The sequence below is a fragment of the Sciurus vulgaris genome (assembly GCF_902686455.1).
Source record: "Sciurus vulgaris genome assembly, chromosome: 2".
NCBI classification, from domain to species: domain Eukaryota; kingdom Metazoa; phylum Chordata; class Mammalia; order Rodentia; family Sciuridae; genus Sciurus; species Sciurus vulgaris.
The window spans coordinates 78,507,130-78,520,570 of record NC_136462.1 but is presented as its reverse complement, the minus strand read 5'-3'; the positions used below and the strand labels follow the sequence as shown (position 1 = coordinate 78,520,570).

Below are 13,441 nucleotides of genomic sequence, written 5' to 3'. Positions count from 1 at the left end.
TCCTGATACCCATTGGAAAACAAGATTGTTAATGCACATTTTCCCTGGGACATTGTCCTTAGGCTTTTAACATCATGCAGTCGCTCCCTGAGAAAATAGGTGACCCTCCACGAGGAGGAAAGTCCAGGGAAAGAAGAGGAAAAAGGCAGAAAGTGGATGAAAATAGACTCAGGCCCACAGGAATTACAAAGGAGTCGGGATCCCCAGAGACAGAGCAGAAGCCACTTTGTGAATTTCCCAGGAGGTGCTTCTGCCGAGGCCGGTTCTTTCAAGGAAAATTACAGCAAATAGAACCAGGATGGGAAGTTGCTAGGTATTAGTATTCCTCCCATGTTCTAACCTAATTACAAGGAGATTGTTTTGGCCATGGGCAGTCATTTCAGGTTTTGTTTTGCGGCTTGCCTCCCCACCTCCACCTGTCTTCCTAGAGGCCCCAGTCAAGGTTATTGCAATAGCACTGAACACTGTGTAACACCAATACAGGCAAATTAACCTTTGGGGATGGGACCACGCTCACTGTGAAGCCAAGTAAGTTGTGTTCTTCTTTGCCTGGGCCTTTAGGGGCAATCAATCAAATCATTAGTTTGAAAAATACTTTAATCCTGTGCATCTGCTTGGGCTCTTTATTAATGTTCTTTCCCCAGGCCAAAGAGAGCTTGTTCTCTTCCCTGGTTTAAAATGAGATGTGAGTGCCTGCGTGTGCACATGCTCACACTAGCTTACAGAGAGGGGTTCTCAGGAGCATGTACAACCTTTGAAAGAAATAGAGATACAAACAATAATTGAGTCAGTGAGGATGTCAGGAGGGACCTCCAGGGAACCGGTGCCCCATCACCCCTGGCAGGATTCCCAGCAGGTTCCCTAGCCATATGGGCTGTTCTCTGCCTCTGTCTGATGGTCACAAGCAGGAAATTTCTCAGCTTCTGTAATCAATTCCAAAATTTAGCAAGCCCTAGCTGCCAGCAGGTATTTTCTCACATCTAACTTTGATACCCCTGCTGCAATTTAAATCTGTTTGAAAAGAACCACTGGAACTCTGCACATCTGGAATAAGAATAAAGTAGCTACCATATGAGTTTGATCCCCAGAAACTGCAAAAGAAAAAAATTATGATAGTATGTGAGGTTCAGCACTGAGTTGACTTCTGCAGTACCTCCGGTTCCCATGTGTCCTCTCTGGACATATTGAGCCCAAGTTCTTATGGATTCTGAGGTATAGTATGAACTCTGGAGACAGAAAAGCCTGAATTCATGTCCTTGCTCCATTACTTAATCAGCTGTGTGAACTTGGGCAAGTTCTTCAACCTCTCTGAGTATCTCTCCCAATCCATACATAAAGATAAAAATATAGCTACCTTGTTGAATTATTATAAGAATCAAATGAAATAATGTAAGCTAAAATATTTAGCATAGGGCGCAGAACATAGGAAGAGTCCATTAAGCCCCAGCTATTAATAATAATGATAAACAGCATTTCCAATGCACAGTAGAGCTTTGCTTCGCCCCTTGGGCTCTCCTGTCAAGGCTCTGTCATGCATCAGGAGCCGAGCTGGAATAGGAGGGCGGGTGGAGAATGTCAGCCTGTTCTGTGAAACTCTTCGCCTGGGATTTGAAAGTGGAAATAGAGAGAATCCTGACTAATTTAAACACAAAACCATCCCAGTGTCAGAGGCAAGGGAGAGGCTTCTGCAGAGAGCTGCAGGACTGGGGCTCTGGAGGCCATGCACAATCCCCCAGAGCCAAGGGCCTGGTTCACAAACCACAGGGAAGGGGGTGCACTGCCCTGTCACAAAACTGACCCCAGCTTCCTTTAAGGTGTCCTGGGCCCCTTCCCAAGAGAAAGACAGTGACAGAAGATGAAAAGGCACTCAGTCCCAATATTGTCCTTCTACTCTGCTGGGTAGTGAAGCTCACGAGAAATAAGGCTCCTGAAACTAGTCACTAAATGAAACCCTCAAACCCAGAGATGGAGGATCAGGGAAGTCTGTGGAGACAACTGGGGGACAGGTGATTTCAAAGAAAAGAGGATGGATCAGTAGTCACATTCCTCATCTGGGAAAGGAAGTGTTAGAAGGTAAAGAGGCTCTGTTCTCAGCTCCACCAGGATTCAGCCCACAGGACGTGGCTGATACTGCAGGAAGGAGGTTGGTGGTTAAAAACCTTCCTAATAGGTTTCTGAACAGTGAAAATGAGCTGTCAGGAGCCGTTGCCAGAGCACTTTCTCTAGAGGGTTTCTGAAAGGAGATAGACACCCTCCTATCAGGGGTGAGTGAAGTGCAGCCCTGCCTTAAGGCAGGAGGAGAAATGAGAGAACCTCTTTAAGCCTCTTCCAGCCCCTGGAGCTTCTCTCCCTGAAAAGATTCCGCCTCATTAATGCAGAGCTGCAGCCCTGGGGACACTGGAGTGGGGGTGGTTAGGTTAAGTTTTGGAACCTTTGCTTGCTTGATTCTCAAATTCCCTTTGTTCTCAGGATAGGACAAGACAAATGGGCTGTCTTTTTCACCCTAAATCCAAAAATACAGGTTCTGGGTCCTGGGTCATTTGTAGTGTTCCGATGTCCTGGCACCTGAGGAAGAAGCTCTAGTGGGTTTTTGCTGAGCCCAGAAGCACTGTGGGGATAACTATGGCCAAAAATTCATCTTCGGTCCTGGAACCAAATTGTCCATTCTGCCCTGTAAGTACAGTTAAGTGGGGAGAGGAAACGAGTCCGCTGCTCAGCATGGGGGTAAACTGGAAGGGCTTGAGGGTAGAGATCCACTGTGACCTCGGGAGCAGTAATGGAAAGGAAGGTAGAAGGGGAGTGAGGGACAGAGCCCAGGAGGACAATAGAAGTGGAAGGGTTTGCTTACACAGGGACGAAAATCACAGGCCTGTGTGAATAACACTAGAGGAAATGCACTAGAGTTTCCCTTCTCAGGAGGGCTTTGTATAGTGGGAAGCTGAGCTGGCAGGTTTTTGATGCCGAGTTAATCACTGTGGTAGGACAAGGCTTCTCCTTTATCTTTGGGAAAGGGACAAGTCTGCTTGTCAAGCCAAGTAAGTGGCATATAATTTGAATACTATTTCCAAGTTGAAGACCTACCTCTTTTCCAGGGGACCCCCTTGGGTCAAAAGGGCCTTAAAGGGATGGGCAGACCAAGGACTGATATCTTGTCACCTCTCTGGGAGGTGTGGTGGAGCAGAACACACCCACCAGGACCCCACTCACAAGCCAGGCTTCAGAGTCCACCTACTGGGCCAGACTTCCAATAAGTAAAACCACCTGATGCCTGGTGGCCAGGTCTTCCTCAGCAGGAGACTCCAACATGGTCATTCCCACTGGACAGACTGAAAACCAAGGCAGATAGAGGCCAGGAATTAATAGGAACAGAGACCAAGGATCCTGAAATAGGTTTTCCATCGGATTTGTGAATCCAAAATACCAGGTGATTTAAATGAGAGGGTGAGAGTAATAATGAGCTGTGGTTTGAGATTCAGTGGTGCTATGCACTGGGCTGAGCACCAGGCAGCCTTCTAGATGGGTGGGTTCTATCCTCCTGAGTTGTGAGCCTGCACCAGGCTTCATTAACCCAGCCACCCTGCTCCCTGGTTCTGCTGCCCAGGAAGTGTGTCTCTGGGCACACCTCACCCTTGGTGTCTGAACAGAAGAGAAATTAAGAGAGAAGAGGGGAAGCTTGTATCTCATATCATGCAGTTACCTCATTTTGTAGCAAGATTGTTTTCCCATGAGCAGTTTGTCTTCATTTAGCAGCTGTCTTCTCTGGGGAAGCCATTTTGTAGAGGTGTTTGTCACGGTGTGACAACAGAAGGCTGGGGGAAATTGCATTTTGGAGTGGGGACCCAGGTCGTGGTCACCCCAGGTAAGCCTGATTCCCTGGGGACTCACCTGTCCTTAATTTTAACCCCTGCATGCCAAGTGTTTCTTGCTGAGCCTACAAGAAACCCATTTGAACAAAAGCCATTTCTCTAAACTACAATCTCCAGAGTAATTAGGCAAAAATGAGAGATCAGTGTGTGTTAAATAGAAACATTTTTGGAAAATAGGAATTCTCATTATTCTCCATCAGTCCCCCGTGTGAATACCCTTATTCCCCACACAAGAAAAAAGCTACAATAGGCAGAACAGCCATGATTCATGCTGTGGTGTGGGAGCAATCGGCTTTGGATTTGGGGGTAGAGGATTAGAAATGTGTTCAGGCAGATTGGGTGTGTTTCTGACAGGATATGTAACACAGTGTGAATTATGACCAGGGAGGAAAGCTTATCTTCGGACAGGGAACCAAGTTATCTGTGAAGCCCAGTAAGTATAAAATTGTATCCCTGGATTAGGCAATGTCTGTGGATTAAGGGCTGATTTAGACCCAATTATACACTATATGAAGAATGCTTGGAGAGAGAGAATGATTGTCACACAGGAGGCCAAATGTCTTCCTGGCTAGGATCTGGCATCCTCATGCAAAATGAGCTGTGTAGGGATGTCTCTGGGAATTGCTCCCAGAGTATGTGTGTTGGGACTAAAGATGTATGACTGATTAGTTAGGATATTGGCTAGGATCATAGCCCTGGATTTGTGCGGTAATCAGTGACAAGATGTCTAATTCCTTAATAAGCCCTCTAAGGCACTATTCTCTTTGGTTGAGATTATGTAAATGTATGGAAGAAAACTTATAAATAATCATCATTGACCAAAATAAGTGCAATCAGTCTCTTGTCAAAGTCTGAAAATCACTGAAAAAATATTACTCATGGGTACTGAGGGGCACTTCCTGTTTCTGAGACTTTTGGACAAAAATTCATACAACATGGCCTCACCAAACAGAGAAAATCTTTAAAATCATCCTTTCTGGCTATCTTCATTTATAAGGCAACTGGGCCCAGGGAACACAGTAATCCCCACATCCCAGACAGTTGATTGCTGAGCCAGAACTAGACCTTAAGTCTCTGCTTTGACGAACCTGTGTCTGTTCTGAAACCTGATTCTTTTGACAAATATTGTGTGCACCAGCTCTGCACCAGCCTCAGTACTCACACCAGGAATCCAGCAGGGGACAAACCCAGTGCTGACAGTCCCCCTAAGGCTCTTCCATGCTGGAAGTGGATCCCACTTTTTCTCCTAGATATGACAACGCACATCCTGATATCTTTGGGCATGACCCTTTTATACCATCCTCACTACCTTATTAAATATTAAAAATTTATTTTTGTTGCAGTTTTAAAGTCCTTTAGCAGATAAATCAACATAGATAACATTAGCAAGAAAATTAGCAAGTTCTCAGATAATTTGATCATTATAAAATTATTTTGTTGATATAAAACTAGTGGCCAAATTAACTAGACAATACCAGCTCTAAACCGATGTCATTCAGATTCCATAGGCTCAGACTAAGGAGGACTCAAGAGTTTGGCAGTTCCCTGGTAGCATAATCCAGTGATACCCACATTGGAAATATCCTGTCTAGACTCTGTAAGTCTCCTTAGATGAAAAGATTTGAATACTGATTGACACCTAAAATCAAAGTGCATTTACTATTCATATATTTAGAAACATGTTAGAAGCTTACAACTCTGTAGCAGAAAATGGAAAGAATAGATCCTCTAAAAGAAAAACGGGTTTGTAAAAAACAAAGAAGGACTCCTTTAGAGATTATACACAGCCGGCTTGGTTACTCCAGATCAAACCTAGATTAACAATGATTCCTAAATTCATAAAGGAACTATCAGTTCTTCACTCTGTGCTCTGCCAGCCTGCCCTCTTCGATCTGGTTCTTGCTATGAGGTATATCACAGTGTTTCTTCTGGTTCAGGCTGGCAACTGACCTTTGGATCTGGAACCCAGCTGACAGTTTTACCTGGTAGGCCACCATGATTAAAAACTATTTGCATCAACTTGAGCATCTATAAATGTATACTGTGCCTATATATTAGTTAATGGGTCTGGGATTGAGAATGATGCAGGGTCACCCTCTATGGATACTAGAAAGGGAAGAGTGAGAAGAGAATTATTTATCAAAGATCAAGAAGAAGAAAAGAAGCCTCTTTGCTCAACTTGGGTAGAAGTGCATGAAAATGAGCAGAGAATTGGCCATCTTAACCTAGAAGACTTGCTTGATAGTGGGAGCAGATTCTATCAAGGGAGTTCTGTTTCTCATAATATTTGCACTAGACCCAGACCAAATGCTGCAAGATAGCTTTACCAAGAACTATCTTAAACCAAGCCTAGTTGGCCAGCTACATTTCCAACTTAGTCTAGCTTATTTCTACATAAGTCTTGAAACACAAGGTGTCTATTTAAGGTATTTAAATGAGGCTCTATTTCTCTGGTGCCCTTCCAGTGAAACATTCCAGCAACACATTGCTTATCACTTCTACAAGTAAGAGCAAGTGAGCCCCTTGCCCTCCAAAACTGCAAAAGTATTATAATTACTTGGCTTAGACTGAAGTCACCTCTATTTTATTTCTCATAACTGTGTTCATTTTTGAGATCTGTTTAAATCCAAACTGTGTGGGTGTCTAACTATTGGCACTGAGGTTTCCTTTCTCTTGAAATTGTCAGCAAAATATTTTGCCCATAAATAATGTTTCATCTAGACTTGCAAATGACAGCCAACACTGCAGTCTCTTTTTTTCTTTATTTCCTTTTTTCTTTTTTCCTGAAGGGAATATGCAGGCAGGAAGCAAAAATAAGCCAAAATGCAGAGTTTCACTGTGGGGGATGGAAGGGGACTATCACTATGGATGTTAAATACATTTGGTTGTGTAATGTAGACTCTGACAGAGAGGATATAGTGATCTTATTAGATCATACCTGCAGAATCCCCCTGCATGGCTCCATTGTTTTTAAGGGAAGGTCAGTTTCAGTTGTCAAGTACAACCTAGATCCAGGTTCAGGGTCTGAAAGAGAAGCTTCCAGGTAGCCCTGAAACTAAAGGCAAAATGAGGATATTCTTCACAGGCTAGTCCATCGGGGGGAATTTTCATTTATAAGTAGGAAGAGAAAAAAGTAAAGAGCATTTCCTTGCAGTGTCCTTGTTTCAGATATCATGTGCATGGAGCACAGAGGACACAAGAAAGAACCCAAGCAGAAAACTAAAGAAAAGAAATCGATAAAACCACTGAAGAAAATCAGTTGCCCTTATCTTGCCTGTCTCTGATAATGAATATGTCTCCTCAGCTCATTCCTCAACTTAGTACTCGAATTTTCTAGGGAATAGCAAAGGACTGGTAAGCCTGGGTTTGTCTTCACATAACTGGGTTAGTCACCTCTGGATAATGCACCTCCCTTTTACGAAGTTCCAGGGAACTTTTTGTAATGACGTTGAACACAGTGTACAACTATAACAGATTTTACTTCGGATCTGGGACCAAGCTCAGTGTAAAGCCAAGTAAGTGATAGTTGTCTGCAAGGAAAACTCACCAACCCATTATACTAAATTCCTCTCATTGGTCTGTATTTTTTTCAAGTTCTTTTATTTTAGGTTCTGGTCCTTACCCATAACATTTTATCACTCCTATGTCTCTTGAACATACCTAGAATGCAGTAAACAAATCCTAGGATTCCAGAAACATTCTGAAACTGGCAGCTATGCTCTTGAAATGTTATCCTATGTAAGGAAATTTCCCCAGTTTAACTGTTACTACTTTAACTAGTTGACAAAAGAATGTTTGCATATCCAGGCTTTTAGAAAGGAGATATGACAAATTAAAATCATATGTGTTCTTTAAAAGATGAAAATAATTAAGTGACCCTGGTGATAATCTTATAACTTACATTATTGAACAGTTGCTATGTGCATTAAAGCACAGCATTAATGCCTCTCATACCATACCTCATTTAACCCTTCAAACTGCCCTGTGGAATAGATATTATTATCATCCCCATTTACAAAGATGAGGAAACTCTGTGAACATTTAAGACAAAGGGGTTGTAATAGTTGCCCAAGGGCTCACTGAATGTGAGGGACAGAGCTAGCCCAAGAGGCAGGCCTGCCTGTCCCCCAGCCCACTCTCTTAACCAGGGTCCTGAGGTTTGTGTAGGAATACCAGGCACTGTGGTTCTGATAACTACAGGCTCAGCTTTGGAGCAGGAACTGCAGTAACTGTAAGAGCAAGTAAGTAAGAAGGAAAAGACCAGAATACTTTTAGTCAAGACGATGGGTACATTTAAGAGCAATCTCACCTAGGAAGCACAATCAGTGATAACTAAATTCCAGACACTTCCCAGCTCGTGTTAGAACTACAACCTTTCTGCCTCACTTGTCTCCCTCACCTCCTCCTCCTCCCCAGAGAGGCTGTCCTAAGTGGGGCCTTCACAAGGGCACATTCGTTGAGGGCACTCTTCACAGTCAGATAAAAACTGAGAAAGCTATCTGAAATTATCTGAGATCTCTAAAAACAGTGAGAAAGAATCTCACTGGGCTATAGTAAGAAAAGAGGTACTCTTCTCCAATATTTGAAGAACTTCTATGCAGGTGAGGGAAAGGTTTAGTACAGAAGGAAGAATCAAAACCAGCTGGTAAAGGATGTGCCCCAGCTTCCCATAAAGACTTTTTGAACAAGTAGAACTGCCTTGCTGTGAAAGGTGCTTTGTGAAGTATGAACTCTTCTTGGAGATGTTTTCCTGGATCCTTAGAGCCAACCATTAGGATGCTGTGGAAAGAGTGCCTATGGCATCTTAGATATTGAACTGAATCACCTCCCTTTCAAATCTAGGTACTAAGAGCCCATGTCTCAAGCCCAGAGGATGAAAAGTGAGCTCAGATCTGTTTCTTCTTCTTGTATACTTTTGATAAGTGAAGACAGCCATCAAATTAGTCATGCATTAAAGCCTATAGAGATTTTTACACCTATAAGATAATGGAGAATGATTTTCCCATGCTATAAATGGGGAGATTAAAAAAAAAAAAAATCAGAGAACAAAAGGGAAAAAAAAAGACAGAGAGAGAGAGAGAGAGAGAGAGAAATAAAGGGAATCCCTGGAGGGAGGACCAGAGGTTGAATAAGGGAAATGGGGTGATTTTGCATAGGACAGATCTGGCCTATCAAAGTTTTCACAAGTTCAGATTTGGAAAGAGATCCAAACATAATGCCAATCCAAGTAAGTGAGCAGCCTTTTATACAGGAAATAGTGCAGGGGAGCGAAGTTCCTTCCAATTTAAGCACTCTGAAAAGGATGTGTAATTGCTTTCTGATGGGAGAGGACTCTGAAGGCAGAAAGACTATTGTTACGACAGATCATTTGTCCCTTGAGATATAGCCTCTGAGGACTGACTGCCCAGCTTAGTCTGCTGGCTGCCCAAGAAAAAGACAAAGCTACTAAAAGAGAGTGAAGGTGAATTTCAACCCTATACCCCAGAGAAAGGGAGAGCAAGGATGAGGAGCATTAGGACCAGGTTCATGTAAAGAGGGCCAACACTGTGTCGATAGAGGCTCAGTCCTAGGAAAGCTATACTTTGGAAGAGGAACTCAGCTGACCATCAGGCCTGGTAAGTGGGTTCTTTTCTACTCCAGGCAAATATTACTGTGAAAAAAACTTTAAAGGACGATAAATTAATTTCTTTAATCTTAAAACCAAGAGAATATGCATGTTACCTCTCCCAGATGATCCCCCTTCCTAGGTAGCCTGGGATGAGGAAGCAGAGAGAATGCCAAGAGTACCTAGAGACCCTTTGAGGAGCCCAAGAATCAGAGAGGAGGGTGTGGTGATCCCCACCAAAGGCAAAGGAGAAGGACAGTGCCCCCAGAAGATGTGAGGCATCCCAAAACACCTGTTCTGGTCCAAGCCCAATTTGAGAAAGGATATGCCCCTCAACCCAGAATGGCCAAGCCAAACTGAAGAACAGGTTTTCATATTTATCTTTGGCTCTGAGAATCTTGGTCCTCTCCCCTGTGTGAGCTCCATCATCCTCTGTACTCGTTTCTTATTGAGAATGATCTGCCCATGGTTCTCAGTAAACTTTACCCAAGAAGCCTGCCCATCCCCTTCCTTAGCACTAGGCTCACCAGTGGAGGGACTCTTGGCTAGCTAGAGGGAATCTGAGTCTGAAACATTGACCAAAGAAAGTAAAGCTGGTCCACAGTGCATAGTAGGCGGAGCAGCTGGGAGGTCCTGGGCAGACCCAGGACTTAAGCAGTATCCTTTCTTTCTTTCTTTCTTTGGGGTATTCCCTGGGCACGAAATTGAATGGAGAAACCCTGTTAGCAAGTGCCTGTGTGTGTATGAATGTATTCATTCAGTATTTCCATTCTAAATATATGAACAGTCTGACCCTGAAGGTTTTAGCGTTTATATGGCTTCCTGTTCTCGGGTTCTTTGAGGGTTAAAAATAGCCAGATGGCCCCTATATTAGGTTATGGTTGAGAGCTATTATTCAGTCACAGAGCCAAGTTCAAATGGCCAAAGCAGAGCGGTAAACAAATACATGAATGCATTAGACCCAAATATTTGCCCATTTGCAAGTGTTTCAGCTCAATAAAGTGGATCCAGTGCAAGACAATAGGATTGCCCTGAGCATTGTGACCCCTCCACTTTTTCAAGGCTATAGATAATGTCCAGTATCTACCAAGTATGGTTTCCCTGGTCACTATGTTTTTGCTGGGCCTCAGATCACTGTGTAACCAATGCTGCAGGGAACAAGCTAACTTTTGGAAGAGGAACCGTAGTGCTAGTTAAGCCAAGTGAGTACTGGGGCTTGAACCCCAATTCTGTTTCCAACATTGAAACAGAAACCTAGTCATCAATTTTAAATTGAGTGAGATGTGTCGACCCAAATTAATCTATCTTAAACTTATCTTTAAAATGTTTGGTGTTGCTCTTATGCATAACCATGTGTGTATGCTTGCATTATGAATTCCATACGGATAGAGGATGTTTTCTAAAGTCTGTTTTCTTAAGGAAAACAATAAAGGCACATACCTTATTTCTTCACATCTTTATCTGATTGTTCAAAGGGGTAAAGGAAGGCAGAAGAGGGTAATTCTCTTTAAAGTAGGTGAGTGATTTGAACATGGTCACAATAGCAGGGCAAGGACCCGTGTTTTCTAGGGTTCAATATATTGCTGTCTGCACCAGGCTGTAGCCTCTATGACCATCATTCTGATTCATCTCCTCCAGCTCTCATTTTTTCCCAATTAATGTAACTGAAATATTGGTGACCCTTATCTCCTGGCTCACAGAAAATGTGTGAGGATTAAAAAGCCTCTACTCTGAAAAAGAAGTGAGCTGGAGGGTTAAGGGTTTTTGTTTTTTGGAGGGGGAGGGAGAGTTTTTTATTATTATTATAGTATCTCTTTTATTGGGAGAGGGAAAAAGAAGGGAGAGATACTTAAAAGGCAAGCTGATAGGATGAGTACAGGAATGTGCACAAAATGAATTAAGATATTCAACCAGTAGCCAAAGACAGTGTAGACCCAGCTCAGTGCCTCACTGGGTTGCCATGAGAAGATGGCTCAAGTCCTCTAAGCCTTGGTTCATCTATAACATGGAGCTTATGATTCCAGCCCTGCCTAAAGGAATCCTGAAACTCACATGAGATAGTGTATGTGGAATCTCCTAGAGAGGTGTGGGTAATCAGACTCATGATTTTTAAGAGTTAGATTTTATGAAAAATTCTACTGGGGAGTAAGCTTAAAGGCGATCAAGTTTAATGGGCTTAGGCTATGGCAGAGAAAGGGTTCAATGTGGAAATAAGATGGATCTCTCTAGTTATGAGGAAAAAAAACATGAGCACTGGTGACCAAAACCATTCCTGAAAATCTTTGGAATCCTGAGATCACTTATGAGACAAATGTGTGAAATTGAGAAAGTGCAGAAAATTATTGCTGAGGTTTCCTACCTTTGCAAAGAGTAGGTGAATTTTAATATTTTTCTTGAGTTTTCCTAAATATATGCTTAGCTTTGGGTTAGATCTCAACCAAGCAAAAGAATCTTATGAGAATTCTTGTACTCAAAAATAAGGCACCCTTTGGTTTTTGTGGTGATACAGATCACCATGGCATCTTTGGGCACCCAGAAGCTGATTTTTGGAAGGGGGACAATCTTAAAGGTGGATCTTAGTGAGTATTGCCATGAATTCTGAATTCAATTAGTTGTTGAGACAAGTGGAACCCTTTTTTGGGTATCTAAGTGAACTGCCAAATGCCCTCCATTTGTTCAGATTTTATGGGGAGCAGTCTCCGTGCCTTCCCCAACAAGAAGAGCTTATTCTGCCAGGTAAGTTTGCCTTGTCTGTAAGCTCAATAGGGAAGCAGAGTGGAAGATACCTCCTTAGCTCAGTGGCAAGCTCCATCAGAGATGCCACCTTCTCTTCTATTTGTCCTCCTCCCGCTGTGGCCAAAGCCACATCTTCCAGTTGCCCAGATAAAATCCCAAAGTCACTTTGGAAGAATATCTGCCTGTCTTCATCTTATCTAAGAAAGAATGTACATGGTTATATTTATATCCAGTTCTGAGCCAGGAGAGGCATGATCTAAGTGTCTGTGGTTGAGACACTGTGTGATTTAGAGCCAGGCTTTCATCTTTCAGCCCTCAATTTGCTTATCTGGAAATGAGGGTGATGACTAAATTCTCCATGTCTGGACTTCACTTCAGACATCACCTCCTTAGAGAGGGCCTCCTGCCCAGCCAATCCAACAAGCCATCAAACACAGCTGCCACCACCTATTTACCCTCTATCCTGTTACCCAGCTCAATTTAAATTCACCCACTTTTGTCATTTGACATCTTATTTTCTATGCATTGTCTATTATTTTCCTCCTCCTAGACTGTGAGCCATGAGGACAGGGACAGTGAGTGGCTCTCACTGTCTCCTCAGTGCCTCCTGTAGTATTAAGTGAATAGTTACTGAGTGAACAAAGGACCAGGCACCAACTGTCCCCCAGTTGAAATGAAATTACAGAGCATTTGTCAAATGCTGAAATCTCACTGAGATCTTGGCCAAAAGGCAAGGGCAAAATATGAGTTTCCATTGTTTAGAACTGTATACAAACAGGGTTTGAGTGAGCAGGCAGGTGAAGTATTTGCAGGGCCTTATTTCACTGTGCCTACCAGGCAGGAGGTGCATGGACCTTTGGAAAGGGAACCACCTTATTAGTGAGACCCAGTAAGTACCTAGTAACTATTAAACATAATGCCTGTACTTACCCTGTAATCTTATATTGCATAGGTGACTTAATGTCTCCTTATCCTTTAAGTCAAGGACTATTAGAGTTTAATAAGGAAAGCCATTAAAACAAAATGAAAAAAGGGTGCTGTCTCCCATTTCGAATACTCCAACCTTCTCCCATGTCCCACTATATGCTCACAAAAATATTTAAATAAAGTGATAAAAAAAAGATTACCTAAAGGTGGATCTTAGTGAGTATGGCCATGAATTCTGAATTTAATTAGTTATTGAGACAAGTAGCAACCTTTGTTGGATATATCTAAGTGAACTGTCAAATGCAGT

At 42.7% G+C, this 13,441-nt stretch overlaps 1 gene segment (V, D, J or C); it reads left to right on the top strand.

The window, feature by feature from the left end:
* Positions 1-13,441, top strand: part of LOC306654819 (T cell receptor alpha chain MC.7.G5-like) — a 517,362-nt gene that overhangs the window by 483,183 nt on the left and 20,738 nt on the right. Inside the window, exon 3 of the C gene segment in view lies at positions 13,045-13,096.